Below are 7,262 nucleotides of genomic sequence, written 5' to 3'. Positions count from 1 at the left end.
GCTTGCATATGCTTCTCTGCATGTGCATACTTAAATGTGTATTTACAGAATGGATTTACAGAATTGTGAATGTCATTTTTTTACTTACAGACTTACAAAATCTTACCACAGCTCCCTACAGATATGTGGTTGAGAAACAATTTCCCAATTCACAAGGGCAGTGATTGATTTCAAGGGGAAGATCTATCCTTTTCTACAGTAGATTTATTTCCTAGGATCTGCACGACTTTGCCATTTAACAAATTTAAAGTCAGCTCAGGCAGTTCTGAGATGCCCTTTGACTAGTTGTGGGATGTTAGAGTCTTGTCTGGAGGAGCCATTGATGTGCAGGGTTTTGGGCCAATGAGTCCTGTCAGGCACCCTGGTGGATCTGAGTGCCTGGCCTGAATGGTGCAGAGCCCTGTGCAAAGAACTCTACACTGACAAGTGGTTCACCAGCAGCCAGAAGGTGCCCAGAGCAATGCCATATGCCTCTTTTCAGCTGTGCAGGTTCATGCAAGGCTGCAAAAATAACAGAGCAAGATTTGCAGACTTGAAATCAGGCATTGATACCATGCCCATAGAAAAAGCAAAAACTTCATGCCCCAGTGAGCTTCCAATGGGGTAAGTGAGCTAAACCTAATGAAACTCATTGGGCTCCTTTACCACAACTAGACCTTTCTCTGTTCTAGCTGTATCAGGAGTTACTTTGAGAATCCTGTGTCACACTGATTCAGTTTGGAGGTCACAAGCTCGTGCTTGGTTTTGTTCTGTTCAGCTCTGTCAGGCTCTCTGGACTACACAAACATGCCAAACGCTCCTCAGTCAATTTGTGTGCATATCTCCACTTTGAAAACCCCAGGTCTGTCTGTGGTTTTGGGGATCCTCAGAGCCAACATCAATGATCAGCCTGAACTGAAATGGAAGGAAAGATTTGTGGGATTTGTATTGCTCAAGCCCCACGGGTTGCAGAGAGGATTTAGTTCCCAGGTATTTTTTGTTAAATGAGGAGTAATAACCTGCACTGTGAGTAGAATACAATGAATTCTCTCAGTTACTATTTTTGTAAGCAAATCAGGTTTTTTAAGGTGAGTTAATGGTGACCTTTCCTCTACAGCACTCAGCCCTGAAGACACCAAGTTGGAACAGATGGGTAACACACTGGTATTTCACAATATGTTCAGAGAAAAAGCTGCACCCAGAAATTAAAATAAAGCTTTAGGTGCCAAATAGCAGAGAAGTTGTTGTTGTTTTTTTTTTTTTAAGCATATGTTCTTGTAAGCAAGCAGAAGAATTCGGCAGCAGCCTGAAGGGGAGAAACGCCGTCTGTCAGGCAATTCCTCCAACATGCAAAAGCCAGTGATTTACCACGTGAGCAGCACAGAGTGAACTTCCAAAGGCCTGCAGCTCCTGAGAGGTTTTGCATATGTCTTGCAGTGCCAAACGGCAGCTCCAGACTCTGGGCAAAACATCTGCACCCTGCCCACACAAGAGGAATGCTGGAGGTGACCTAGAGACAGACAAATGAAGAAAATTGCTTTCATTCACTTCATTACCAGGAGGTCTAAAAGTCACCGTTCTCCATTTTTCCCTTTAAAAATATCATTTTTGGGAGACCTTCTTTTCTTTCTTTTGATTCATCTATGATATATTTTTTAACCAACAAATGAAGATTTTTGAGCCTTAGTTGCTAAGGTGGGCATGAGCAATTTCACAGAATTCCCTTTTCCCAGTCCTTGGTCAGATATCTGAATTAATCATGAATACTTTGATGTGAATTAATAAACACTGGAACAAGTCTTTATTATTTGTTCTTCTGTTCTTGAATTTTTTATGAAATGCTGTGTAGGCAAGTTTATAATCTTAGCTATGAGGACATGATATGTAATGTAAAATAAAGCAGATGTGTTCAGAGAGGGGAACAACATTTTCTCTTGTTTTCATATATTGTGTTTGAAGAAAGCAGAATACATGTTGAAGCTATTTATGCTACTTCAAAGGTCACTATTTTTAAAAGTTGATAAAAAAATAAAAGGAAAAGGAACTAGTTGAGACAAAAATGAGAAATTGGATTTCAAGCACCTTCATGAACCTCAGGTGATCTACATTAATACAAGCAGTTTGTGCAAAAGGGAAAAATGACAGATATGTCTTTTGAACATATCAGCTAAAAACTGCATAAAGGAACAGTACCAGTTACAATTTGTCAGAGTTTCTAAAGGTCTCAGAAGAAACTTTGCTGGAGACTTTTTAAAGAATTGAAATAATCATGCATGAGATGTCGGGCTCTTTCATGAATTTGGAACTGTCAAAAAAGCTGGAAACAAAGAATAATGATTTCTCTTTTTTTTCAGTATAGCATAAAGTAAAGCACTAGAAAGCCTAAGGGGCCATTGCACTCATGATAGTTGTTAGGTGTACTGGAAATTTGAAAGAAGCAGCGTGTTGTGATCAAAGAAGTAGCAAATCTCGAAGGTAATACAAGTATTTACAGAAGTTGTGCCATAAGCCAACGTCAAAGAGCTTTATAGGGATCTAGGAAAGACAAGTGAATGGTCATTTATGATGGCCAAAGAGAGGCTTTTGTAAAGGCAAATTTAATTCATTCTAGACGAAATAATTTGAACTGTTTGCTGTGAGATTCTTACCCATTCAGGAATGAGACTTCTATCGTATTAGGAAAAATTTTCATAAGAGTGATTAAAGAATCTCTGCCTCTACAGATATTTAAGCTCAAATATGAGAAACATCTCCTGAAGATTACCTGATCCAAATTCAAAGCCTGAGGAGAGAGAAAACAATCTCCTACATCCCTTCCTAATAAAATACTATTAGGAAGATCGATGTAAATATTTGCTGTGTAAATAGCATCATTCAGAAGAGAAATTCAGTACATTAAGAATTTTACATATATTTGAATACTCTCACACACATATATAGATACATATATGTAGAAAATATCTATACCTATATCTATCTATATCTATCTATATATCTATATCTATATCTATATCTATATCTATCTATATCTATATCTAAAACTCACCTAGAAAGAGGCACAGGCACACACACCTCAGCGCACTATTGCTCATTGTAATCAAGCAATACCTTGTACCTCGCATGCAAAAGAACTTTATCCATAGCTACCATTTCTTTGAAACATAGCTAGCAGCTCTTCCAACCTGCCCAAAATGCGACAAAACTTAACACAAGCTCATTTCTGGCCAAAGCATGTTCTGCAGGGTCTGTCCTCACTCACTGCAAGCTCTGGTTACATCAACCTCAACACAGTTGTACCCTACTGAAATGTCTCTGCAGATCACAAGGCAAAGAAAAAACTGTTTCATTTTACCCTCCTTTACCAATGCGGGTTTTCAGAGGAGGAAATCCCCAATCATACTGACCTGCAGGGTAGTAATGGTGTTACTTGTAACATTATAAACAACACAAAATTGATGGTATTGTATTTTGGGGTCTTATCAGGATCTTTTTTTCATGCTACAGTTAGGGGTCAAATTGCTAAATCTGTATCTAGAACTATAATTTTGGCATGTTAACATTTATTAATGTGCACAGATTTGTAGGGATTTCTGTTCTAGATACATTAGAAGTGCCAGTATGTAATGAGAGACACAGTTCTTGCACTTCTTCAGAAAGCAACACAAGCAAACACTTGTATAAGCATATTAATAGTTAAATCCTATTCCAAGGTTATTAATACTTCCAGATTTTAAGAAATAAGCCTGCTCATCAGTCAAAGGGGTGTAGGTCAGCAGTTCTATTAACTCTGATGCAGGTCTGCCCATGTTAACTAAGCAGCAGCAGTGTGCACCAGCTGAGCAACCAGCTTTTATAAATGTGTTTTCTTAGCCTGATCTCAAACTGTTAGGAAAAGGATAGTTCTAGATACACTTGTTCTTAGAATGGGTATTTTTCTATATTCAATTTGCTTTCTCCATCAGTTACATGATTTTTTTTCCTTTAGATAAAGAAAGCTTCAGGATTTTGTAAAAACCTCCTTAGTTATTAAGTGTATGGAGCCTCATTCCTAAAGCAGCCCTGAAATTACAGAAATATAGATGAACTCCATCAACCAGTGGGAGAAAAAAAGACTAGGAAAACATAAAAGACATTGAGTAAAGCTTCTGTAACTTTCTCTAAATGCATAAAATTCTTCAGATTATTTTGAATGTTGGTAGAAAGATATCAGAAGTATTTTATTGCCATATGTGTGTTTTAGCATTTTGATGGAACCCTCACTGTGATGTCTGGTGTATAATGGATTCTTATTGCAGTTGTGCTGAAAGTAGACTGGAGTGGAAGCATCAAACAGCACTCAGGTACAGCCCTCTGGCTCACAGCCCCTTGAAACATGAGAAATTAGGAGAAAAAGCAAGGCTGATCTTTCACTAGGTGAGGATTCCATTCCCCAAGCTCTTCATGAGGATAAGTAATGAAGTGTTCACTGCTTTTGACTTGTGAAACAAGGACTGAAGCCCTGCTGAAGAAAAGTCCCATGATTATTGCTCTGCTATGCTGGCATCATGCCCTTCTTTTTATTTTCTTCCCAGTGTTTTCATTTCTTATCTTCCTGTAGATACTTAGCAGTTCAAAAACTCTGGAGCATCCTCAGAGCAGGTTTCAGAGACTACAGATGAGTGAGTGCAGAAAAATCTCCCATGGAAATCATGGGGTTAGAAAGGGTGAGGACTGTGGCATGGATTTATGGTTTTGAAAAGCACAGGGTAATCTGATTTTCATGGTGCATAGCCCTACCTTTAAATACATTAGATTCAAAGGGTGTTTTCTGGCCATTAGGACTTCATTGTTGTTACTATTGAATCATTAGAATGGCTTCTGGAATCACTTGTCCCAGAATTGCCAACTCCAAAGCAGATCTTTGACATAATTTGCATGTTAGAACAGGTCAGAGGTAATTTCCAGCAGACTGTTTGCATGTAGACATCATATATTGGCAGGGAAGGCGATTTCACAATTGGACACAAACTCTGCCTCCAGGAGATCTTGGTCCTCTAGAATGGTCCAAGATGTAGGCTGTTGAGAGCAGAAACTTATATCCAACCTACATGATCACCCAATATCTTTGCTCTACTGGTTGTTTAAAACAGCACTGAATTAACTTTGAGTGAGGTTCACCCATCTCCATGTCTACCCAAACATACCAAAACTCTCCAGAAAGTCACTTAGTATCCTATCTAATCTTTTTCAGAACCATGCTTTCATAGCCTCAAGCAGAGAGAACAGGCTGTTAGAGGTACTGGAGGGCTGCTGAGCAGACCTTAGACAAAGCACCACAGGGCTGCTTGCTCTTGGTTTTCACTGGGAAACTTGGGTCCTGGCTCTGAGGCAGCTCACCTCTTCGGCTTCATGCTCCTAATTTCAATTTTTCCCTTCTAGCTGGTTTGAAATGAGAAGTCTTAGATAGGAATTCACTCCAGTGACTGCTTTTTGTTTTGTTTTGAAAGCTGAACTGAATGATTTCTTTTTTTTTTTAATTAAATTCTCCAGGAGTTCAGCAGAAGATATACAATTTGGGAACATGATTATTTTCCCCCAGTTTTGTTTTCAAGGCAAAACCCCACAACTCTAAGAGGCCTGTCTTTTTCTTGTTGGTGGTGTTTTATTTTGCATGCTCCAAAATGAGAGGACAGCCAGACCTTATATCAGAAAATCACCAGTATTCAATATAGTGTCATTTTGCATTCACTTGGAATTTACTACTCTCCAATGACTTACTCCTCAAAGAGGCAATAGAAGAAACCACAAATGATCTATTCAATGCTGGTTTATACTTAAAATCTACTAATCCTCCCTAGAGAGTATTCTGTTTTGTGTCAATTTCTGAATGAAAAAAAAATAACCCTAACACTTTCTTTATTATCTCCTTCCATTAGGAAAGGAAGTAATTGTTTCTCATTGCATCAGATTCCCATTTTATTTATGTCAGTCTTGCCCATTTGAAGGTGCCAAATAATCTTCTGAAGCAAACTTGGAGAAAATTTCATTAAACTTTTTTTTTCAGTTGGATAAGAAAGCAATTGCACAAGGCCAAGAGGTCCTTTTGTTGACTTGAGCAGGATCTTCACAGACCAGGGCACTGTCGCTGTGGCTCTTACACAGTCTAAGGACAAAATCACAAAGCAAGTGCCTACAGAATATTTTTTGAGCATCAAAGCTCAGGTTGCTGGTCTGACAGTACATGTCTAGTTCCAAATCGCATCTCTTTACTCACTGTACTCCAACCCTGAACTGTGACAGGACAGCCTGGAAAATAATTGTGCAACTCCAAATGCTTCTGATTTACTGTAGTCTGCCAGAAAACTGACAGGACAAGTAAAAGATAAAGAATGGCAACTCAGCACAGGCATCATTGCTGTCTTTGAAGAGATGTTTGCCAAAGAATTTCCACTGGAAAACAAAGTCTCAATGTATAAATGCTTCACTTTTTTGTAGGGTGAAAGACCCTGCACAACAAACCTTGGAGAAAGAAGTCTCGTGCAGACAAGATGAAGAAGTTACAGAAAGATGAGTACAGGTGTGGTGCAGATAGACATGCAGCCAAAGTTCATCCCAAGCTGGAAAAGGAACTGCAAGTTCTAACTCTGCATTTCTACCTCTAGGCATTCATCTTTCAATAAGATAACTTGAGGAGCGCTTTGTTATTCACCACATCTCTGATGAGATCAGAGGAGGCATCCAATTCCTCTGGGAAAATGAAAGTGAGGAATCCTGGAAAGACCCTTTCAAAGAAATGCAATATAATGCCTTCCCACTTTGTTTTCCAAACTGACTTTTTTAAAAAAAACCCCATTGTTTTGTAAATGGCACAATGCTTTAAAGAGCAGTAGACTTAGAATCAACATCAGTTATAGGAGTTCTTAGGTCCATTATGGAGTTTGAGATATAGATGAAATAAAGGGAGATTATAAATTCCACCCCTGTTAGTTAGGAAGATGTACATTTGTGTCAGTTTCTTTTTTTATTTAAGGAAGAATTTGATTATCCCAAGGATCCTATTGCCTGGCTTCTTCTCTTCTATGAATTCTTTCTTTTAAACTCTTTCAAATTTGTTTCAAAAGTTATGTTCCACATCACAAAAGAAAGGCTAAATCTGTAAAAAAATGTCTATGAGAGATAATTTTTTTCTTGACACTAGCATCAACCTAGGACAGAGCCATGTTTCCACCTCTGCTGACTGGGCCATATTAAAGGTTTTGACTTTGTTTCTGCATTCTAACTGACAGATCTATTGATGCAAGCAG

Source organism: Geospiza fortis, unplaced genomic scaffold, assembly GCF_000277835.1.
Source record: "Geospiza fortis unplaced genomic scaffold, GeoFor_1.0 scaffold111, whole genome shotgun sequence".
Taxonomy (NCBI): Eukaryota; Metazoa; Chordata; class Aves; order Passeriformes; family Thraupidae; genus Geospiza; species Geospiza fortis.
This window is presented reverse-complemented; position numbering follows the sequence as displayed.